Source organism: Chelonoidis abingdonii, chromosome 1 (assembly GCF_003597395.2).
Source record: "Chelonoidis abingdonii isolate Lonesome George chromosome 1, CheloAbing_2.0, whole genome shotgun sequence".
Taxonomy (NCBI): Eukaryota; Metazoa; Chordata; order Testudines; family Testudinidae; genus Chelonoidis; species Chelonoidis abingdonii.
Window position 1 is genome coordinate 18,567,709 of NC_133769.1, and position 25,635 is coordinate 18,593,343.

The following is a 25,635-nucleotide window of genomic DNA, read 5'->3' on the forward strand; positions in this document are numbered from 1 at the left end:
AACTGAGGTATGCTACTCCCTTGGGGGCAAAGGAGCTTGAATTTCTGTGAGTAGTCAGTGTCAGGGGATGGATACCACAGGGGAATACTTCAAAGGGACTCGGGCACTGGGGTGCACACTCCTATTGTTAACCTGCAAGTCAAAGACAGGGCTGACACAGACCTGAGGAGAGCGCTTGAGTGGCTGAAAGGTGGGTAGTGTTAGGGAGCTGGCAGGCAGCTAGGCACAGGCACGACTCCCACACGCTAGAGGTTCAGGGGTAACAAGGTGACTTACAGACTTGGGTGCCCTGAGAACTGTCACACACACTCATCTTTATTTTTTTATTACACCTATGCTAGCATGTCTATTTCTTTTCCAAACTATCACACAGCAGGTTTGCAGGCATATATGAACATATAGCTGTGCAGGATGTCATATTCCTTTAATAGTAATCTCAGTCGGTTTACTTTCCCCTGGTGCTCGGTTCTTTCTAGACTGTATCTGAAGGGGCTCACAAAAGGAATAAGCATAGGTCATTTGCCCTTTTCCATTCTCGTTATTATCTTTGTCAGGAAAATGGATTACCCCTGTGCCATTTTCTTTTCTTATTACAACTTTTGTTGCAAGTGTGAGCTCTCTGGTCTCTAATGTCTCATATTCCATCAATTAGAATTGAGGAGTGCTCTGCTTCTTTGATCTTTTCAGTATCCTGCATTTTGATTAGGTGGCATTTCCACTCTTTGCACTCCTCAACCTGCACTGACTAGGCTGGAATGGCAGCCAATCAAATGCCAACTATGAATGCAAAATCAATTATTGTTGCTGCCAGCCTCTACCCTAACCCAATACTTTTTGATTTTGCTGCAAATCAGGTGAGTGACTGGGATTCAAGTCCAAACAGCTCTGCTGCTATGACTAAGAGTGGAGTCCCTCCTAGCTTCTGTTCGCTGCTGCGCATTATAAAGGAATTTCCAGTTTCTTTAGAGATTGCTCTTGTGGCTGGAACAGAGGATTCAGGAGTCCCCCTCGCTCTGCTACAGACTGATCTTGAACAGCTCACTTAACCCCTTTCTGTCAGTCTTCCTATGGGAATAATTCTTTTATATGCACCAAAAATGGATGGGATTAGATTAATTAATTCAGATCTGTGAAGCTCTTGGAGTTCTGTAGACAAAAGGCATGATATAAGCACCGTGTTATACAGCTAAATTCATGTTTGTTGTTGGGTTGTGTACATCAGGCAATGCTGATTATTTAAAGAAAGTCAAAGGATACTCCAGTGGTTGGGAAATTAGCCTGGGGTTTGAGAGATGTAGGTTGAGTTCCCAGCTTGGTCATCAGCTTCCTGAATGATTTTAGGAATGTTACTTCATCTCTCTGTTTTCTGTCTGTAATCTAGGGATAATGTACTTCCCTATCTCACATAGGTTTTATGAGGATAAATACATTAATGATTGTGAGGTGTTCAGATACAATAGCAACGGAGACCAGAGCAATAGTTAAGATAAGTGTGAGTTTTGCTCCAATTGTTGGCTATAGCCCATCTTCTGAGGATCTTCCTTTCTGAGGAATTTACAAATATTATTTGACTCATGTACTATAATAATTCAATTGGACATTTTTTAAACTAATCACAGTGCAATATCGAGCCCCGCTCTCATAACAATGAGAACAAACCATTAAACAGAAACAATGCTGCGGTGTCTTGAGCTGTCCTTTTTTTTAAAGATCTGGAATACCGTGTACAATTCTGGTCACTCATTTTCAAATCCCTCTTACTGGCAGATTTGGAATGGCTGGAAGCATTCCATAGACACTGTCAGTGCCAAATCCTGAGCATCAAATTGTTCAGCTTTCTGAAAAATACGATAATTCACAGAGATCTGGCCTTTCTTCAGTCACTCGCTGTGTTCACAAACAGCGTTGCATGCTCTTCGGCCATCTTGCCAGGATGGACAAAAACAATCCAGCACACTGTGCTCTCAAACACTCCATTGACAGGTGAAGGGGTGCACATCCTGACCCTACCTGTCATCACCTGTGGGGCCACTCCTGAAATCTGTGGATTTGAAGGATTGAGCCAAATCTGGGAACTTCACTCTACGATGCCTGGTATGAAGCCATTAGCTGTAGTCACTCTTGCTGGTGCAACAGTCATCAGTAGAGTATGCGCATGTGATGATGATGATTGATGTTCAAGAAAGATGTATCTAAACTGGAATGGGTTCAGAGAAGGGCTACCACCATGATCGGGGCAAGGATGTGCACAAGGAGGGAAACAAGCAGGGGCATGCCCCCTAATAATCAGTGGGGACACTGAACTCTTCCGGCCCCCGGGTTCACAACAGAAGCTGACAGCTTCTCTGTCCCAGGCCATAGTGGGTGCACAGAAGGTGCCCCCCCAAAAGCGGTGAAACTTAAATTACTGTGCACACGCCTGATCAGGGGAATGGAAAGTCTCTCTTATGAGAAGAGAGTAAAAGAGCTCGACTTGTTTAGCCAAGCAAAATGGAGGCTGAGAGGGGATACGTTTGCTTTCTATAAATATATTAGAGGGGCAAAAACCAAGGAGGGAGATGAGCTATTTAAGATAAAGGACAAGTAAACTTGTGTTAAAATTATTTATGAACGGGATTATGACAGGGCTGCCTGGGATAGCAGGAGACAGGACTTGGTGACCCAAGAGATCCCTTTCAGTCCTGTGTTCCTAAAGATGGTCTTCAACGGCCTCACAGTTTATTTGCTCTGAATTTAGGGGGTTATTTTCCTCAAATTTTACTCTGAGGATTAATTTTGTCCCAAATCATATCAGAGCTGTCACGTGAGAATCCAGCTTTCCTATTTCCAGGTAGCCTAGTTTAGAAGTTTTTCCACTCTACTTAGAGTAGTCTGGTAGCATTAGTACAGACTTGTTCAGAGTCTATAATGATCTTTCCTTGAATCCCTGCACTACTTCCCTCTTGTTAGCTATTTGTGATATTTCAGCTATTGGATTCTTCTGGAGAATATGCCCCTTGTTTCTGTTATTTGTGACACATCACGTTAAGAAATTAGTGCATTCCGTTAAAGTCTGCAATAAATTTAGGGGAGCAGGTTTTCTGTCATGTTCTTCTCCCTTATGCTGTACAGGGAGTGAAAACCATTTTAAATACCCTGCTGAGCAATCCTATGGTATGGAGGAGTCCCACAGGAGACTCTTGTGTCTTTATTCCCAGCACAGGGGCAGGGAATGGCTGGCGTGCACTGGGCTCCAGCAGTTCCCAGACGGTACATTGTTAGATTGTTCCTTGCAGTCTGTAGCCAGGCTGCTCAAACCTGCATTGGCGCTAGAGCTGAAATAGAGAATAAAGGAGCAGAAGCAAGCTCCCTGATAGCACCCCTGCTCTCCTGCACCCTCCTTGGGCTCAACAGAAAATATGGCTCTTAACTTGACTGTATTCCAATGAAGAGATGCTAAATCACATCCTAACACTCATTCAGCTAATTTATGACACATAAAGCAACAATACATCTCTCTCTGTGTGCTTAAAGTATTGGAAAACTGTGAGCTGTTATATACCTCAGATGTTATACTGACGCTGACCTGTACTGTGCACATTTCTGTAGAAGTATATACTCTTTGTACTTATAAGGCTAGATTCTCTCCCCATGTCTGGTCCCTTTCTGCTGCTAAAAGGGGGGGGCAAATGGGACAGAGAGCAGCCAACTTCCCAAGCAAAAGATTCCCCTAGCCTAAAGGATTCCCTAGCTGGCCTACAGACAATTCTTCCAGCTCCTACTCGTACCTCTCTGCAGCCCCCTTGTGGACAGTTCAGATGCTGTGGCAGAGTTGTGCTTTACCAATCCCTGAGTGGCAGATTGCAAATTGAAGGCCATAATCCAGGAAGATAGATTAGGGTAATCCCCTGTATATTATGACAGGGCTAAGCCTGCCAAATAGCCAACCTTAGGATCAGGGAGCTCCAGCCAGATCCTTTGTGGATGTTCTCCTATTGTGCATGCAATAATAATCTTGTTTAGATCCTCTGTAAATGGACATAAGCAAGTCCAGAGAGACCCATGTTTGCTACCAGAAATCTTCCATCTGGGCAGAATATTTCTGGAAAGCTTGATGCAAACTCAGACATGTCATTTTAGATATGATCTGGTTACGAAAAATAATGGGATCTTGCTTCTTAAGTATTTCCCTAACTTTCTATCCTAACCTGAAAGCAGACTGGGCTCTAAACTCCTAATTTGTTTCCAATCTGTCAATCTTGGTGCTTCTGACCTGCTTTAGGGAAATAGGCTAGGTGAGATTTACAGGACCCACCCAGGCCAAAAATGTAAAAGCAGGAGCACCTCGTTCCAATTTTTCACCAACTTGCCTCTCCTCCTCCCACGTTTTCCCAGTCAATGTTCTCTTCACCTGCTAAGTGTCTTCCCATTTTAATCAGCTTGTTTAAATATTTTAAAATAGTCTTTTATACCCTTTCACTCTGTTGGACTGTGAAGTCCCTATGAAGAGACCTGTGATTGGAAACATCAGAGCATTCCTATTTCAGAATGCTGAGACAGACTAACCAATAATCAGTGCTAATCATTTCAGACAAAGACCCTGATTCCGCAAACATTTTCATATATGCTTAACTTAGTAACCATGTGACCAGTCCCCTTTGAGACCAACAGGAGTAGTCACATGGTTAAAACTAAGCATGTGAGAAAATGTTTGCAAGTCAAAGTAAACCCTAATCTACCAGTATAACTATTTCAGTCAGGGGCACTGAAATAGTCAGAGTAGTACAACCTGTAGAGTGGATACAGTTATAAAGGTGTCGTAAGCAGTATACTTTATTCTTCTTCACATCCAGGACGAAGCTATATGAGTTTTATCAGTTTTATACTGGTGCAACTGAATCCACACTAAAGGTGTTGTACCACTTTCACTGTACTATTATAGTTAAAGTAGCACAACCTGAGTGTGAACTATGAAATAAAGTACAGAAATGCTTCACCAGTTTAGCTTAATAAGCTCCTACCTCTACATTAAGCCCTCATAAGGCCTCTTGATTTAAAAAATTTCCAGTAGTTTCAGTTGCTTTAGTAGCTTAACCCAAAAATGCTATTTGCGTTTGTATTGTTCAAGAAACTTCTCCCAACAAGGCAGTGATGCCTTGACTCTGATCTGTGATGCCTGGTGCCGCAGAGAGGCGTCCCTTCTAGGCTTGCCAACTTTCTATTCATACAGAACCGAACACCCTTGCCTCTCCTCTTCCCTGAAGCCCTGCCTCTTCTCTCGGGCCCTGCCCCTCTCACTCCATTCCCCCTCCCTCTTTTGCTCACTCTCCCCACCCTCATTCACTTGCTAATTTTCACCTGGCTGGGATAAGGGGTTGGGATGTAGGGAGGTGAGAGCTCTGGCTGGGGGTGCGGGCTCTGGTATGGGGCTGGGGATGAGGGATTTGGGGCGCAAAAAAGGGCTCTCGGGTGGAGCTGAGGGGTACTGAGGGTTGGAGCGGGCTCTGGGCTGGGAGTTGGGGTGTAGGGGTGTGTGAGGGCTCTGGCTGGGGGTGCAGATTCTGGGGTGGGGCTGGAACCGAGGGGTTTGGAGGGCAGGAGGGGGATCAGGGCAGGGGGTTGGGACATGGAGGAGGGGCTGAGCGCTCTGGCTGGGGTGCGGGCTTTGGGATGGGACTGGGGATTAGGGGATTGGGATGCAGGAAGGTGCTCCAGGCTGAGATCTAGGGGTTTGGAGGGTGGGAGAGGAATCAGGGCTGGGGCAGGAGGCTGGGGCACAGGAAGACGTCAGGGGTGCCGGCTCCGGGTGGCTCCCGGAAGCAGCAGCACGTCACCTCATCTGGCTCCTGTGCAGAGGCATGGTGAAGCATCTCTGCTCGCTGCAACATCTGCAGGCACTGCTCCTGTAGCTCCCATTGGCTGTGGTTTCCAGCCAATGGGAGCTGCAGAGCTGGTGCTTGGGGCAAGGGAAGAGTGTGGAGCCCCCTGGCTACCCCTATGCATAGAAGCTGGAGGAAGACATGCCACTGCTTCCAGGAGCAACGTGGAGCCATGGCAGGCAGGGAGCCTGCCGTAGCCTCTCTGCACCACCGACCAAACTTTTAACGGCCCAGTCAGTCGTGCTAACTGGAGCCACCAGAGTCACTTTTCGACCGGGTGTTCCTGTCGAAAATCGGACACATGTTAACCCTAGTCCTTTCCTTCAGTTTGAATAGTAGGGAAGCAGCATGTACAGATTTGTAATCTGAATGCCTCTTTTATTTCACAGTCGGTACATTTTCTTTTCTCTGCAACACATAGCTCTTATATAGCACTCTTCAGCCTTTGATCTCAAAGCACTTTAGGAAAGAGGTGATGTCATCATCATCATCCACAGTTTACAGATGAGGCCGGAGAGCTGAAGTGACTCACTCAGGCTGCTTGCTCCTTACACTGGTTTCTTATCCAGGTCTCCATACTGGGTAATCCCATAAAGCCAGTCAGTTTCCAGGGCTGTCCTAAGGTTACTGGCAAGTATTTTTCAAAGAATGAAGGGGGATCTGGCTCCTTTTCTTCTGATAATCCCTTGGGGAATGCGCAGGGTCTTTGGGCCAAACCCCGCATCATTATGGAGGGGGAACAACAGAACTGTCTAATGAAACCCCTGAGTGTTTCCTCCTCTTTGGACACTCCTCCCACATTCATTTTTCTGAAAGAGGGGGAAAGCTGCTCCCATAGGGCATTAGTATTATATCATGCCTCAAATGTAGCAATATCCCCTCCATAAAGTAGATGATATCCTGAGATCAAAATTCTCAGCAGCCATGAGATAAAGTCTCCCAGTATCACTCATCAGAATGGTCCTGCTTCCTCATGCACTACAATGGCATGTTCCCTCTGAAGCCTGGGGCCTGATCCAAAGCTCAGGAAACAAAGTGTACCTAAGGATGTAAAGTGCAGCGATCTATATTCTTCCATAGCTCTGAAAAGGAGGAGTGTGTGTCACTGCCTGCTGCATTTTGACAACTGAAGCCTATATACTAACTGGCTATGCTGGACAAACACTCCTTACTGATAGTTCTTCCTTGAGGCTGTGATACTCAGTGTATGGATTGAGGGACTAGCTCTTCTCCCTCCTTAGCACAAGGCAAACCTCTTTTGTGAACCAGGAGTGAAATCCACCTTTACACAGGGGGCTCAGCACAAGCCATCTGCATTATTAAGTCCCACTTAGGTTTAAATGGGACTTACATGGTGCATAGTCTTTGCAAACGCCTCTTACACTGAAGTGACTTTCTAGTCTTTAGGTGTGGGGGTCATTGTGGCACTGAGATTCTGCAATGATTGGTTTTGTTTGCATTTGTGTTTGTAATTGTCTGAAATGCCAAAGGATTTAAAAAATCTTTTTCTGCTGGAGCAGAAATTTACTTAAACTCTTTGCCTAGTTCAGGGAAAAACAGCCAGTCCATAATAATAGGTAACAGAACATAAAATAAGATATTTTCACCATCTAGACAAATATTAAAATATATAGCTGTAAATTCTACTGCTGTTGTAACAACAAATTTAATGATGATAAATATTTAGTGATATTTCCCCTTTGGCCAAGCAGCAGCCAAATTTGAGGCCTTTCTGGGTGGTTTCTGTTTGACTGACAAATCAGTGACATAGAATCAAGGGATTTTCTTAATGTAACTTGTTTTCTGTTTCCTTGAACAGCAACAGGAACAAATGGCATAGGCAGAAATCCCAGATAAACAACTCCAGACCCTGTCTCAAGAAGCAGATATCTTTTAGCCTTTGTTTCTCTCCAGGGACCCACAGACTCCTCCTGCTTGCTCACCCCAAGTGTTTGACACAGAGTATTACTCCAACTCCTACCTTTACAACCTGGAAAATGCTGTTCTGATGGGGCCACATGGTCTCTAGAGGTTAGCCTTTTCCATTCACCTCAAGAGATCTTTTCCTAATGGCCCACTGGCTGGTCACACGCATTGCATCTATTCTTTCTATAGATAGTCACCCTGGAAAAAACTATCTCAATGGGATTTTAGGCCTCTTTAATTATAATAAATAATTAATAGAGGCTAACCCCAGTCCCCAAATCAAAATCCCACCGATCCTTTGAGATATAAGCCATTTTACTGTTTTCATCTGATAGCATTTTGAAATCATGATGTATCATTTTTAATGCTTTTTTTTCTTATAAATGGGCCCCTTTACTGCCAGGCAAAGCCAATAAATAAATGACATGATTGAAATCACACTTGGAAAGCTGCACTCTGGGTACATTAATGAGCTCTGATGAGCTAAGTGTGCAAACGGTGTGGGCACCGTTTACATTTTTTAATAAACCCAGAAAAAAATATCTGAAGGGTAGCAAAAATAAAGGGACTGAGTGCCCCCAGGAGAGAAATGGCTATAGTTTCTCATTATCTGCAATTTCCAGAGCAGAACTAGCTCAGGAAGATTTGAAAAGCAATCAAGGAAAGGGAGAAGGTGATACTCCTCTTAAAAAGTACACTCTTCAGTTTAAGGTAGGGCCTCTTCTGTCAGGGATACAATAGAAGAATTTAAAATTGTGAGCATTTGATTGAGAATAAATTGTTAGCAGGAGAAAGATTGCAGCCTTAGGACTTTCATCTTTGTTAGTAGAGAGCTGATAATGACAGCAGACTGCATAACTATTATATATTGTTCAGCTCCTTTTTTATGGATGCAGAAAACTGCCTGAAGTGCTGGTGATTAGAAACTATGTAAATATCTCTTAATTATGCCTATCCCTGTCAAAATTTCCTTTAAAACTGACATAAATCTAAATCTTCAAGTCCAGAGTTCAATATCTGGCTGACATGAGTTAATATATACTGAGAGAAAGTGATCTTTGGTATAATTAAATCAGAATACAATTTTTTGAGAGGCACAACTTAGAAATGATATGAAATTTTCCAGATGGTCCCATTTCAAAAAGGTATTTAAGAACATGTCTAAAGGTATTTAAGAACGTGTTTAAAGGCATGCCTGCACTACAAAATTAATTCTGTCTAACTTACACAGGCATACAGCCACTGTGGTAATCACATGGCTTGTGCGTGTCTGCAATTTGCTCCTTATGTTGGCGGTGCATGTCCTTACCAGGAGCGCTGGTATCAATTACACTGTCAGTGTGGGGCATTGTCACAGTTCAAGACAACTGCACCTGTATTTCCCCTCAGTGCTCCAGGAAGGGAATCGATTCTTAGGCTTCCAGCTCCCCAGCAGTCACTTCTCCTGGGTGCAGATCCATGTCTCTCTCCCTTCTGACTGGGATATTTCCAGGCTGCACAGTTCCCTGCCTAGCTAGGGGGAGAGCAGGGGGAGCGACCGCTTCTCCACTGAGCACAAGTGGAACCTTGTCAATTTCCTGGCACCTTTGTACTCACCCAAGTGATAAAAAACACGCTGTGTTGCTTTTATTTTACTCACCCGGCAGCGCTCCGGGTCTTCGGTGGCAATTAGGTGGCAGGACCTGCACTCGCTCTGGGTCTTCGGCAGCGGGACCTTCAGTGCCCCCGAAGAAACCCGAAGCGAGTGAAGGGCCCGCCACTGAAGACCTGGAGCGCCGCTGGGTGAGTAAAAGTGCTGCAGCAGGTGGCACCTTTTTTTTTTATTGCTCCCCCTGTTCCCTCCACCTGGCCACGCCATTACCTTCATCATGTTATTTTCAGCACAGCCAGGTTGCCGAAAGACAACTGTTTGCTTTCTCTTCAGAGATGGTGTAATGGGGTGTACTACCCTGCACTGGCCCCACAGGGGTTAACTGCACACTTCATTGCAGTCCGTGGAGGCATTTACGATCGAAGGGCTAGAATGCAGTTTTACTACAATCTAAAGCCAGTGGCACTACCTAGGAACAGATCAAAAATCTCCCTGTGACTCAGTGAGAATCAGGGCTACTATGTCACAGTATGTCCTTGGTTCCCCTCTTTCTTCAGTAGGGAAAGTGATCTGTGCCATCTCTATATCTGGCGCACATCACTTCTTTCTTTGTGCTGGTTTAGTGGCATTAGCTGGAGCACTGATGGGACAGGTTCAAGGCTTTACCCACTCTCTGCCCATGTCTATCCACTTCCCACTCTTTTGTCTCAACAGAGGTTGCTTTTCCCCCCAGCAGCAATGCAGGTAGGTCACACAAGGGAGTAAGGGGCACTCCATGGTTTATACTGTTAAGGCAGCTCATAAATGAGCCCAAAGTTAAGATAAGACATAAAATTCGGGATCCTGGGGAAAACCTGGACAGGTGGCAACCCTAGCTGTGGGACAGATTTGTGGTATTAATAATGAGAAAAGTCAAAGACAGTTGCTGGCAGAGGGGAACTTAACCTGGCCCAAAGTGATAGAATTAGCAACAGCAATGGAAGCAGCAGTGAAAAACTTACAAGATTTCCACTTAGAAGGCAGAGCAAATCAAACTAACTCAATAAACAAAATGCAAAGCAAACTGAAAAGGACTTGGGCTCCTGAGGGGTGCTTCTGATGTGGAGGAACTCATTTTGTGTCAGTTTGTAAAATTTAAACTGGCCCAATGTCATAAATGCCTCAGGATTGGAAAAAATGCAGAGGTGACTATCAAACAGCATCTCATGCTCAGGAGGGTAGACTCCAAAAGAGCAGAGGGCTCTTTAACTTGAGGGGGAGGAAGAATCAGAGGAAGACATGGTCACTATATACAGTCTCAAGGGAAGAAAGTGGGACCATAAGAAGTAGCAGTAGAGTTAAACAGTCAGTCAGTTCAAATTGAAATAAACACAGGGGCCTCAGCTACAGCGATAATAAATATATATGTAACCCCTTTGTGGTTTAGAGACCATGACTCCTTTAAATCTTTTTCCTAGGTAGGACACGGGAAGAGAGAGAAAACGAGGGAAACTCTGGGTGGGGGGCCCCTCTGGAGCTGGGAGGGAGAGAGAGGGAGCAGCCCGCAGGCCCCTGCAAAGGAAGCAGCAGAGAACCTGCCTGAAGCCTGGGAAGGGCAGGGCAGCCAACTAGGGACACCCCAGGCCAGGAGGAGCACAGTGCCAGGGAGGAATTGCCTGAGAAGGACAGGCCGGAGCTGGACCCAGTATCATGGCTGCCCAGAGCTGCATGGCTGTGAGTACTGGGGCTTGTGACTCTGTACTGGGAACAAGAAGGGAGGCTGTAGCTAGTTAAGTGGGGAGGTGGCTGCTCTGTGTGGCTTTGCAGAGAGCAGCAGAAGAGGGCACCGGAGAGGTTTGCTGGGGAGAGTTCACTGGCGCCAAAGACGACCAGGAGCACCCAAGACTCACCACTGGACTGGAACTTTTCCCAGGACTCCTGAACTCTGTGTGCAGACACATTGCTCTGTGTCTGCCCTTCCACACTGTGCTACCACTGGGCCATGGGGTCTTGGTTTGGATGCAGCCCTATTCTACTGCTCCCCCTATATTTCCCCTTGTTGTTTTTCTCCTCTCATCCCTCTGTAAATAAATATTGCCCTTTCTTATATCCATTGTACTTTTCCTGTGGGGATTTTTCATGCTGCATTCCTGCACGCGCCTTCTCTTGGCTAGAGCTGCCTGCAGAGCAGACTTCATCGTGGCCACAAGGGTGCTGAAGTTACATATGTATCAACAGTGCAAAGCAGGACTGAACTCACTAGTGAATGCAGGAGTGAGTGATGCTGCGTATCTATGTTGGAGAACCCATACAGGTGCTAGGTTCTGGGCTTGTCCCTGGAAAATAGAAAAGCCAAAAGAAAAAGTTACCAATCCTAGTGACCCAGGGACCAGGGCAAAATCTGTTAGAGAGAGATTGGCTGCAAGAATTAAATCTGAATTGAGAGGAAATTTTCAAATGAGATCCAAGCAATACATCAGAAGTCCTGGATGCTGACCCAGCCATTTTAAACGAAGGGTTAGGGACTCTGGATGGTGTAACAGCCAGGATTTATATCCAGGCTGGGGTTAGGCCAAAATACTTTAAAGCAAGATTAGTGCCTTATGCTCTAAGAGAAAAGACTGAGACTGTTTGACTGGATGGAAAAAGAGGGCATCACTTCATCAGTGCAGTTTTCTGAATGGGCCACACCCAGGGGCAATGTATTCTCCCTAAAAGTGGGGGGGGGGGCAACGAGTTCTTGCCTCATCCATAGCCACATCCCTGCCCCTCCTCTTCCCTCAAGGCCCCACCCTCTGGCCAAGCTGGAAGCTGGAGCCACCTGCCTAGGGTGGGAGGGCCCAAGAGCCACCTCCAGCTCATGTCACCACCATCCAGGACCCTGCCTAGGGCAGGTGTAGGGGTCATGGCTCCCCACAGCTGCCTGCATGGCTCTTACCCTGATTCAGCTTCGGTCTGGCCTGGGGGTGGGGTCTCAGTGACCGAAGAGCCACAGCTGGGCCATGGTAAGAACCACCAGGGCAGCTGTGGGGAGCCATGGCCAGTGGACCATCCATCTGTCCTGGGTGGGGAGCCTGGGGAGCAGGAACATGGGCCAGGGGCTGCTCTCAGGCTTCCACACCTCAGGCAGGTGAAAGATCTGTGGCTGTCTGCAGCTGCCCAGGTTCCACAGGCCAGTCTCCAGCTTCCAGCCTGATCTGGGATGGGGTGAGGGGAGCAGGGCCTTGGGGGGGAAGAGGAGGGGGCAGGGGGCCGGACCCTTGGCAAAAAGTGGATGGGCCAGGCCTGTCCACTTTCAAAAGTGGGAGGGCCATGGCCCCTTGCCTCCCCCCATTCTGGCAACTCTGGCCACACCTATAGTGTCTGATGTTAAGTCAAGTAAAACTATTCACATGTGCCGAGACTAGAGTCACAGTGAATCCGGTCTCCATGTTAAAAAATTATCCCTTTCCATGGGTGGAGGGCTTGCTGGCAGTGTTTAGTGGGGGTCAAAACTTAGTACCCTAGAAATGTCACAGGTGTACCAACAGGTGAGACTGGAGGAGGATTGTAAGAAACTTACGACTATAAACATTCACAAGGGTTTATATGTACAATCGATTGCCACATGGCAGATCAGCCAGCACCTAGACATTTGTTGAAAGATATCCCCTGTGTTGTGAGAACTTATAACATCCTCCTCACTGGTAGAAATGATGCAGAGCATCTGTCAACACTGGACAAGGTACTTCAAAGATTGGAGGCCATGGAACTACACTTAAGGCAAACTAAATGTGCTTTTTTCATGAGACCAGAAGTGGTGTCTCTCTGCTGCAGCAAGTAAGGGAAGAGTAGAGCTTTGCTCCAGCCCATAACACTGAGTAACCCAGTTAACTCCTTGATGACCACTTTACTACACACACACCAAAGCTCCCAGGACTGGAGCCAGTGTCAGTAACCCTTGCAAGTCATCCCTGCTGAGCACAGGGCAAGTGTTGCTGCAACATCCAGTCAATAAGAATGTGGAGGTTCTGAATATGGATTGACAGTGTAAGGTGCCAAGCACTGCTGTTAGGAATGGGGTCTTTTTACTGTACGGAGAAACCCAAATGGATAAAGCTGCCATGTCACTGTTTTAATATTTTGTTGGGAGTCTACTTGTTGCACCTGATGCACGACCATTATTCTAGAGATTATTATAAAGCTATCAATGGATTAAAATCTGCCATCAGTGAAAAGGTTAATATACTTCCACCTTGACAAGTATAAAATATACGGCTTTATTGGGAGTAGCAAATAATGGAGGTGCCACATCAGAAATCATCATTTCTCCCTAGGGAAAGTGCTACGATTGTTTTTATCTATACGGCAAAGCTGGGAGAAATATTCCAGTCTCAAAAAACTCACTTCTTATTAAACAATATATTTTCGAAGAGTTAAAATTCAATAAGTAACTATAGAGCTAAGAAATGAGAGTACAGATAAAATTCAGTGAAGTGTATGAAGATCCATTTCTAATCATAGCCCTGCTGTATCTCTGCACTTTCAGCTTACTAACAGTCCTATTCAAATATTCCCAATGAATTGTTTCAGTTCAGAATTCCCCAGCACTCATGATATCTGCAGACATGGCTAAACTAAATACAGATGTCCACCCCCTTAACCCATATTTACTTTTGATTACAGAATATCTCCCTGTTTAAATAGGGTTTAAGGCCAGAAGGAAGCAATATGATCATCTACTCAGGGATCAGCAGCCTTTGGCCCATGGCCCACCAGGGTAAGCACCCTGGCGGGCCGGGATGATTTATTTACCTGCCATGTCTACAGGTTTGACCGATCAAGGCTCCCTCTGGCTGCAATTCGCCGCTCCAGGCCTACAGGGGCAGCGGGAAGCAGCAGCCAGTACATCCCTTGGCCCGCGCCACTTCCCGCCACCGCCATTGACCTGGGATGGTGAATCACAGCCAGTCAGAGCCACAGTCGGATGAACCTGCAGATGCGGCAGGTAAATAAACTGGCCCAGCCTGCCAAGGTGCTTACGCTGGCGGGCTGTGTGCCAAAGGCTGACGATTCCTGGTCTACTTTAATATCCTGAATGAAACAGGCTAGAGAATTTAACCCAAAGAGTGGGAGAAAAAGCAGATTGGAAAAGAAATTTGCCCCAGGTGGCATGGGAGAGTTGGCAATAGAGCCCCTGGTCTCCTGACTCTCCGTCCAGTGCTCTATCCACAACACCACAGATTTTGCCCCACCACCCAATGTGACACTGACTTTAATCTATCATCCAACCTAATAATTTATTCCTGTAGGACATCTTGGATCTCATCAGTGATATTGACCTTCCCCTCTTCTAAGCACATCATTGATAGGTCCCTCAAGGGAGTCAGTCTATGTGGATAATCATTCAAGACCCGTGGCCTCTAATTTCTTTTCCCCTTGAACAATTCTAATGTGTTAGATTTTTTCAAGTCTCATTCTCACTCGAAGATCGCACCATTCCATTGATGTAATCTTTTCATGCTCTTCTTCCATCCTTCCTGACCATGGTCTTCTTCCATCCTCCCCCAGCATGGTCTATGAGCTGCTGTTAGTAACCACTCTCTCATAAAACAGTCTCACTAGCTCCCATTAGCCTTATGCTAAACGGAGAACAACTGGATATTCTGGTATAGCCTTCTAAGGGCCTGAATTTGCAAGATTCTGAGCACCTCTTGAGAAACAGAGAGGGAAAGAAAGTGCTAGGAACCTTCAATTCTGATTCTTATTGTTGTTTCTAATGCAGTAGAACCTAAGGGTCCCAAATGACACTCATAGAGTGAAAGATAGTCTATACCCCAAGGAGTTACCAGTGTAAGTAGACAAGACAAACAAAGTGTAGGAGAGGAGACAGAGGTGAAGTAACTTACTGAGGGTTACAACTGGCCAGCGGCAGAGCCAGGAACAGAATGCAGGTCTCCTGAGTCCTAGTTCAGTGCTCCAGCGACTAGATTATGCAGCCTCCTACACATCCTATTGACTTTAGTGGGAGCTGCAGGAACTCAGAATCTATCAAGAGGTGATCAGCGCTCTATGATCTGGCTAACTATATTTCACAGCATCCACCTTGGGGCAACTCTGCTGAGTACGATACTTCTCCAAACTCAAAAGTGCAACAAGCTATGTTAATCCCTCCAAGCCAAGGAAGTTTTAGAGAACATCACCACAGCGTCTGTGTGATGGTATTCTAGCCCCACTCTGAACCTTAGAGTCCAAAAGATGGGGTACCAGCATGAATCCCCCTAAGCTTAATTACCAGCTTAGATCTTGTAGTGCTGCCACCAACCAGGACTTGGAGTTCCTGGTACACTCTGGTCCCCACAAAACCTTCCCTGGGACCCTCAAGACCCAGACCCCCTGGATCTTAACACAAGGAAAGTAAACCGTTTCCCTCACCGGTGCGTCTCCTAGGCTTTCCCTCCCTAGGGTTACCCTGGAAGATTCATCTCGTGATTCAACTCCTGCATTCTTAAAACAGGGGGACTGTCCCCTTCCCCCCTCCCTTCTTCCCTCACCAGACAGGCGCAATACATATTCAAGCTCCGTGATCTAAAAACAAGAGGGATATTACCTGTTCCCCCCCTCCTCTCTCTCCCTTTTCCACAATTACTTTGGCCTGGTACAGACTCCATTCCTTTGAGCTTAACACCGGGGAAACACATCAATAGTGTCTTTTAAAAAGAAAAAACTTTTAAGACATTAAAGGAAAGAGAGTAAAGATACTCACTGTAAATTCAAGATAGAATATTACAGGGTCTTTCAGCTTATAGACATTAGAGAGACGCCTTCCCGCAGCAGAACATACATATTAAAAATACTTCAGCCAAATTACACATCTAAAATTCTACCAGCCAGATACACATTTTCAAATAAAGAAAACAATCAAAAAGACTAAACCACCTTTCTACTTTTGTACTTACTAAATTTGAACAGAAGATTAGAGAGCCTGTAAGTATGTGTGGTCACTCTCAGAACCCAGAGAGAACAACAAAGAAAAACACACAAAACAAAGACTTCCCTCCACTGAGATTTTTAAAGTATCTTGTCTCCCGATTGGTCCTCTGGTCAGGTGTTCCAAGTTCACTGTTTGTTAACCCCTTACAGGTAAAAGAGACATTAACCCTTAACTATCTGTTTATGACAGTCTGTTACAGGATCTTGCCAATTTCTTCCAAGAGAAAGTTGACAAAATACAATGTGACCTTCCTCCTCCCCTCAGAGAGCCATCCCTACCCCTTCCTCGTCTATAACTCCTGCCTATTCCCCTGTCCCAGATGCAGAAGTTTCTCTTCTATTTTCCTTCTCTAACCCCGCCACTTCCCCCATGATCCCATCCCCTTTCCCAATCTCCTGCACACCCAGTCTCATCTTATCTCTGACTCTTCTTCTCACTCACTTTTCTCTGGCTCTTTTCCCTCACAATACAAATATGCACTAGTCTCTTCTATCATAAAAAGAACCCATATTTGATCCCTCTTGCCTCTGCAACTACTGCCCCATCTCCCTCCTCCTTCTCATCTCTAAGCTCATTGTGCGCACTGCCTACACTTGCTGTCTGGAATTCCTCCTCTCCAATTCCATCCTAGATTCTTTCCAGTCCTGCTTCTGTCCCTTGAACACCACTGAAACTGCTCTTGCCAAAGAGTCTAATGATTTCTGCTTAGCTAAAGCTCAGAACCAGCACTACTTGAACCTCATCCTACTTGAACTTTTAGCTGCCTTTGACACAGTCAGCCATGCTCTTGTACTTGAAATCTTGTCCTTCTTTGTTTTCCATGACTGTCCTCTCCTGGTTCTTCTCCTCTGTCCGTAATTGTTGTTCATCATGTCCTTTGGATGATCCAGCTCATGCGCCCTCCCACTTTCTGTGGAGGTTCTATAGGGCTCTGTCTTTGGTCCTTTTCTCCGGATTATCTCTGGATAATCTCATCCACCAACATAAATTCCATCTCTGGGCTTCTGACTCACAGAGGTACCTGTCTACTCCAGGCTAGTCGGCTTCTGTTTAGACTAAAATCTCAGCCAGTCTATGACATCAGCATGAAGATCCCCATCATAATCTTCCCCACTACATCCTCCTTGCTATTATCTCGATCACTGTAGGCAATACCACCATCTTGCCTATCACTCAGGCTTGTAATCTGGACATCATCTTCAACATGGACCTCTCTTGGTCCTCATATCTAGGCTAGATCTAAATCTTTTCAATTCTTTTTGCATAACATCTCTAAGATATGGCCTTTCTTATCCATCCACACAGCTAAATCTCTCATTGAAGCTCTTATTATCTCACATCTCAATTAGTTAAATGACCTTCTCTCTGGTCTTGACAAATGCAATCTTTCCCCACTCGTATCTATTCAGAATGCTGCTTCAAAGATCACTTTCCTAGCCTATAATTTTAACCGTGTCATCCCTCACTTTTCATCTCTCCGTTGGCTCCCCCATCTCTATCACTTTGTATATTCACTTGCAAAGCCCTTCATAGTCAATCCCCACCTGATCTATCATCTTTCATTTGTCATTGAGATGACACTTGCCTCTAATAGGCCCATGATACCAGCCTCCATTGCCCGCTGGGTTCCATCTGTTGTGTTTTACACTTAAAATGTAAACTTCTTGGGGCAAGGACCATCTTTCTGTTCTGTGTTTGTGGACCACCTAGCACAGATGGGTGCTGGTGCAAGACGGGGACTCCTAGATGCTATGGTAATTAAAAATAATGCCAGTGCAGAGGAACCAAATTATTGTAGGGACCAAGTACAATCCATCATGCTAATTTCCTATCAAACAAATTGATGGTGGCCGGTGGTTATCATTTGACATGTACAAACAACAATGAAAATAAGACAAGAATAAATAAGAAAGATATTGTAGACTAAGAACATGATCAAAATTGACATTTTCCACAAACTGCTGTTTGCAATACTCTCTCTCACAGACACACACACACAAGCCTAGGTTTTTGTAATAATCTAAAATCATAATTTACTTTTTCCAATTTGATCCTGCCTAAAAGGGCACAAAGACATTAGAGTGCATTTCAAAATCCAATAGGTTTATGATTAAAAGATGGAAGTTACAAATTGCAAGGAAATATTAGATTCCCTTCATGCTGCACAATGTTCACTGTGATTCAGTGACTGGCTGCCAGGGAACGATAAGCTTGAGAGCCTGTGTAAGTATTAATAATCCTGCCCTTGTGCCTGATTGCTACCAATCCATTCCAAAGCATTTCAGGGCAAACAGCTGTCTATAAATGACTGGTTCAGTTACATAGCAACTTAACTGTAAATTGCCTACAAATCACAGACCAACCTATGTTTATCACAGCATTTTATTTTCATTTTAGCCAGCACTTTCATTTTAGCCAGTTCCTTTCATTTGTCTTTGAGGAGGGATGTGTCATGTGCAATGTAGGATCTTCTGTGCTATCTTTGAAAAGAGAGATTCCAGCCAGCCCACAGCCAGGCTCAATATTGGCCTCTCAGGTCTGATCTACATTACAGAGAGGGAAATCAATGCAAGTTATGCAACTTCAGCTATGTGAATAATGTTGCTGAAGTTGATGTACTAGATCTACTTACCGCAGTGTCTTCACTGTGGTATGTCAATGGGACACACTCTCCCGTTGATTCCCCTTGCGCTTTTCACTGAGGTGGAGTACCGGAGTCGACGCCAGAGTGATCGGTGGTCAATTTATCATGTCTATACTAGACACGATAAATCGATTTCTGCTGGCTCGATAGCTGGCCATCGACCGGACCAGTAATGTAAACAAGTCCTCAGTGATGTACTTTAATAGCCATATGTGTTATATATTATGGTACTCTGGGACTGCTCTTTGACAGAATTGGCCTAGTATTCTCTGTCTCACCCAAACATACATAAAGTCCAACCCTATGCACTGAAAGTGCTCGCCATCACATAGCAGTCACTGAACATATATTCCAGGAAAAAAGGTATAGTCACAACCTATATTGCCTTTCTTTTCTTGTTCTGTGAGCTGAATAGCTGCTACTACCAAGATATAACACATGTGATGTCACTATGTTTCATACTGTTCAGTCAATAACATCCTACATCTGAATATGTTGTCAGTAACCAATCCAATGGGATTCGAATGAAAAGGACATGATCGAGAGTATATCCAGAACTTCCTCAACACATAGAGCAAGTAACATGAATATGATAGAATACTATTTTGGGATTTGGGAAGGATACCCATCTCCATGAAATCTGGGATTGATAACGACTGTTACACACATAGGGTGCCATTAAGGCTGGGATCTCAGATACCCTGGTGACAAACATGGTATTAAATGGCTATAAAGACAGATTAGAAAAGTACTATAGAGAGTGCTTGAATTGTATCATTTTCTTGGAGAGGAAACAGAGAGAAAACAGAGGGGATGAAGAGACGATTTTGTGTGACTGGGAATCATGGTCCAGGTAGGAGGCGTCTCCTTTTTTCCAATCTGTCACTCATCATTTTGTATATATCTCACTTCCCCTACCATTCTCTCTCTGCTCCCCCACCCCCACATTTGCCATTTCTTTCTCTTTTCTATCTTTCCCTTGCAATGGAAAGCGCTATGCCTGTAATGCTAGTAGCAGCAGGCTGAAAAGATAACAGAAATGATCAATTTCTGCAGCTTTCTTGGGAACAAGTCTTTGATTACAGTATTCTTTCCAGCAAATTAAAGAAATATGGGCTGGATGAATGGACTACTAGATCATCGGACTCAACGGGTAGTGATCAATGGCTCCATGTCTAGTTGGCAGCCGGTATCAAGCAGAGTGCCCAAGGGTCGGTCCTGGGGCCGGTTTTGTTCAATATCTTCATTAATGATCTGGAGGATGGTGTGGATTGCACCCTCAGCAAGTTTGCAGATGACACTAAACTGGGAGGAGTGGTATATATGCTTGAGGTTAGGGATAGGATACAGAGGGACCTAGACAAATTAGAGGATTGGGCCAAAAGAAATCTGACAAGGTTCAATGAGGACAAGTGCAGAGTCCTGCATTTAGGACAGAAGAATCCCATGCACTGCTACAGACTAGGGACCAAGTGTCTTGGCAGCAGTTCTGCAGAATAGGACCTAGGGGTTACAGTGGATGGGAAGCTGGATATGAGTCAACAGTGTGCCCTTGTTGCCAAGAAGGCTAACAGTATTCGGTGCTTTATAAGTAGGGGCATTGCCAGCAGATTGAGGGAGGTGACCATTCCCCTCTATTTGGCATTGGTGAGGCCTCATATGGAGTACAGTTTCCAATTTTAGGCCCCACACGACAAGAAGTATGTGGAAAAATTGGAAAGAGTCCAGCAGAGGGCAACAAAAATGATTAGTGGCTGGAGCCACTGAGAGCGGGTTTGGGCCCGGTGAAAAAAAATTTTCAGGCCCCCCCAGGAAGGGCAGACCAGCTAAACAGGTCTGAGGAAGCCGGGCCCCGGGCTTCCCCCTGCTTCTCATCAGCCCTGGCTGGAGCATATGATTTATGAGGAGAGGCTGAGGGAACTGGGATTATTTAGTCTGCAGAAGAAAAAGGAGGGGTTTATAGCTTCTTTCAATACCTGAAAGGTTCCAAGGTGGATCTAGACTGTTCATGGTATCAGATGACAGAAAGGAGTCATGGTCTCAATTGCAGTGGGGAGAGTTTATTGATATTAGAGAAAGCTTTTTCACTAAGAGTGGTAGCACTTCGAATGGTTCCTAGGAGGGTGGAATCTCCTCTTAACTTTTAAGTCAGCACTGACAAGCCTGGGGTTGGACTAGATGACTTCCTGACGTCCCTTCCAACCCTGATATTCTATGATTCTATGATTAATTCTAGAAACGCAGGCATGATTGAGAAATTTTCTTGACTTTCATTCAGTTACTGCCTGGATGAATAGAGTGACACAGAAAAGCACAACATAAGGGAGAGTATGTGGAGACCAATCAGAGGAAAATATAAAACCATAGAAGGGGTGAGGGGTTGCTAAATGAGTGGCCTGATGATATCCCAAGTGGGGCAAAAGAACCATCCAAATCTTATATTTATTTACAGATATCATTTATATACGAATTCTCTCTCTCTCTCTCTCGTATTTCAATAGCCCAGAACACTGCAGTGTTTACCTGGTGATAATGTTTCCAGTGTTATGAGACCATCAAGTAGAAAATAGAAATTACCCAGAATTATAAGACGTTCAGTAATAATCTTCCATATCTCAGTCTATACATGTGCAATAATATTTGGCCGATGCTCTGTCTTGCTGTCCCTGTGTTCTGAGATCCGGTGACAGCACAGAGGCCTCATATGCACTAGAACATGCCGTAAGTTTTACACAGCGCAGCCATGTTTCCTATACGGTGGGTTCAATAAATTAGGGCTTGTCTACATGGAAAATTACTGCACAGCAAGCCACAGTAGGAGTCTACAGTGCACCAGCTTGCCACAAAGTAACACTTGGTATGGACACATTTATAACATAGTGAAAGTCCCGGATGGTGCTGTTACTAGTCATAAACCGAAGTCCCAGAGTTACTAGCAGTAAGTCAAACTGAATTGCAGGATGTTCACTACACTATAGTAGTGTCCACATAAAATATTACTGCCCAGGAAGCTGGTGTGCTGCAGATTCATATCCTGACACACAGTAACTTGCAACTATTTTTTGTCAAAAGCATCTGACTTCGTATATGCAAGTTCAGAGTGAACAAAATGTTATTTCCATAAAAATCATCTTTGGAAAGAGTAACAGCAAGAGAGTTACTGCACTGGCATCTCTCTGGATCTTTGTTCCTTTCATCCCATGTTTGTTCTGCATGTAAGAATAATAGTTCAAACACGTGAGCTAATTTTTAAAATGTTCCTGGGGTTGTCCAGCTTGTGCCTTCTGTCCTATAGGCAAGGTTTGCTGGCAGAGCAGAGTTTGTACAAAGGTAAATAATTCAAATGAAGAGTGGTTTGGATTATCAACGAGAAAAGACCGCTTCTGTTCACTACTTGCAGCAATAGATATTTGCAATTTTTGCCAACTGAAACATCGTTCCTCGTTTTCAGACTGAAGCCACTTGTGCAGATCATTCATTTCTGAAGTGCAAAACCTGCACATGCTTAACTTTACAAGCATGAGTCGTCTTGTTACGCAGGGAGTTGTTTGCAGGGTTGGGTCTTATATTTTGGGGAGATGAACCCTTCATTACAATATTTCCATTGGTGCTATTAAAACGGTTTATGCAAGTCTCAAAATGTTTGGTCCATGGATTTGTTCATGAATGAAAGCACCAAACTTAAGTCCTGATTCTCTTCAGTATAACTGAATTGACTTTACTGAAATTATTCCTGGGTTACACTAGTGTAAGTGAGAGGAAAATCAAACCCATGGTTTCACTGGTGACCAAACAGAGTTTGAATGCAGGCATCCAGAAGTGAAATCCTAGCGTTTGATTCTGCCACTCTTCCTCATGTTAAGCAGTGCCTCACTCTTCAAGTAGTTCCACTGGGCCAGATTCTGAAACCTTTACTCATGCTGAGTAGCTGTACAAGTAGTGCCATTGACATAAGAGAGTAAAGCACAACTCAGCAGAAGCCAGGATGGCAGAATTTGGCCCATTGTTATCTGGTGTGTTGGAAGTTAGAACCAACATGATGTGCACCCATTGGTCAGCACTACCTCTCTGTTGCATCTCGTTGGTCACTGAAATAATTCCTGCTCCCAAAGAAGGATCATGTTCTGTCAAACACCAACACCGAAACCCCCCAAGAAAACAGGGCTTGTAACTGAAGTATCCTTCATTATTATTCCCTGTTCTTATCAATTGCTTCTTTAGGAGTCCCTTGGTTATAAGGTTACCTTTTAAAAACAGCTAACACCTTGGGCAGCACTCAAGCTTATTACTAGCATCCACTTTCCTGAGCATTACAGTTTCTTGAGCCAGCATTTGTGAAAGAACATATTGGGCCTATGTTAACTAAACTAAACCATTCTTCCTAATGAGACAGAATTCCTTTCCCAGGCGATAAGACCTCTACTCTTGTTGGGGAAGATAATGTAGTGTCTGAACTTCTTAACAGGAGAGTGCTACCTGTTGAATTGATCCAGTGATGAGATTAGATGCGGGAGCCATCAAATTTGCAATTCACTCAGGCCTGCACCGAAAGGTGCTGTAGTGAAGTGAGACTCACTGGTGCGGTGTCTCCTGCTGGTCATCTTGGGAATTAGCTCGATTCCAGCCCAGAATGTCCTCTGCAGGCTGATGGCTCACCTGTCTCAGGGCCCGTGTCCCTCCCAGACCGCAGTGTCCCTTACCCTGGGGTTCTGCCCCAGCAGCACCCCCACTCTCTGGGTCTCTCCTCCCAGGAGAACCCCCAACCCCCTAAGCCCACCTTGCCTCAGTGGCTACTGCCAGTCATCATCTAGCCCCCACTCACAAGGGCAGGCTGCAGTCTGTAATGGCCACTCATCACTGGCAAGGGGGTTGGACCAGCTACCTCTGCCTAACCCTGGGCTGCACCTCCCAGCCCTAGTACCTGCTTTGGCCTTTAGCAAGGCCCGCAGCCAGGGGATATGCCATGCTGGAGCTCCCCAGCTCCTCTGGCCTTTCCCCAGTCCTGCTCTGCTCCAGTTACCCTTTTCTCCCAGGCAGCCAGGTCCTTCTCTCCAGAGCTAGAGAGACACTCCTTTGTTTCCTGGCCCCACAGCCCTCTTATCAGGGCCAGCTGGGCCCTAATTGAGCTGGCCACAGCTGTGGCTACTTCCCTAATCAGCTTAGCTTGGCTGCTTTTCCCCTGTTCTCCAGGAATGGAGCAGCTGCCCCACTACAGTGCCACAAAGGTTTTTTTTAAAAAATTCAGAAACGTACAGGACTAATTATAACCTATAAAGGAGGGCCCAATATGTTCTTTCAGAAATGCTGACCCAAGAAACTGTAATGCTCAGGAAAGTGGATGCTAGTAATGAGCTTGAGTGCTGCCCAAGGTGTTAGCTGTTATTAAAAGGTAATCTATAAATGGTGGATAGTCACAGGAATTTCTCTCATCCTGCCCACAACCCAGCAATAGTTAACCTTCACAGCTCCGGCCTTGTGCCACGACTCTCTGTTATCTGTGGGTTTCCTTGTGGCTGCACATCTTCATGAGGCGCCTTCCAAGTGCCTTGTGCTGGTGTCTTCTATCACTGTTTCCTTCAGAAAGGGGGCAAGCACACTCCCCAAAGCTACGACATGCCCTGCCTGGCACATGTGGGAGCAGGAAGTAGGCGGAGCCTGGACTCTGCTTGTCCTCCCGCTCCCCCACAATGTGCCCAGTGACACAGGGATGTTGGCACATTGAGAAATGTGTGCTGTGACAGGTGTACTCCCTCCCTGATTCACTGTTTCTCTTCTGGGCTACGCCAGGAACAGCACAACAACATGCTGAAACCTGACAATCTTGCCCTATTGAGGACTTCCTAGAAATCTAGCATCGCTCAGTATCTCTCACATTTCCCTAGGCATATGCATGCACACCCCCCTCTGACCACAACTTACCACCTTACTGCCCTAAATCCATCTCACCCCTACCCCCTTCACTCTCTCCTTGTGTCCATTCCCAACCCCTCTCCTCCATTTCTACCTTCATTTCTCCTCTATCTTCCCTTCCTCCTGTTTCTACCCCTTGGCCCACCACCATTCCCCCACTCTCCTTCTGCCCCTTATCTCTCCTTATATAGCCCATGCCCCACAAAAGAGGGGAAAATGTCTACTAATTAAACTCCAAGACCACACCAGCTTGAACCATGGTTGACCCATCTGCTAATATGCACTAGCTATAGAAACATCATAAGTATAATGCAATTTAAAGAGAAAGATTAACAAAGGGCTCAGTTGGTGAATTGAAATATGTAACATTTCTGTCATCTTTACTACATTTACATGAATGTTGATAGTTTGGGCATGACAAAGCCATTATACCCTTGACAATTCAATATGGGAAAAACACAGCTCTATAAATAATGTTTCTGTGGGTTCAACAGCTGCTAACCTTCACGTTCATTACCATTTATGGCTGCCATATAGTACTTATTGGTAGAGCTACTGGGTATAAATGCCTAATGTTGCAAGTGACAATATTCTTTCCAACAAAAACAAAGACTGGATATACAGAACTGGTGACTGTGCTGAGAGCTAGTGGGACTTGGACAGGGTGTGCTTAGCCCATCTGTGGGTTGTTTGTTTGACTGTTTGTTCTCTCTGCACAAGCTGTGTAGCTGGGTCAGGGGTGCCGAGTAAGCAG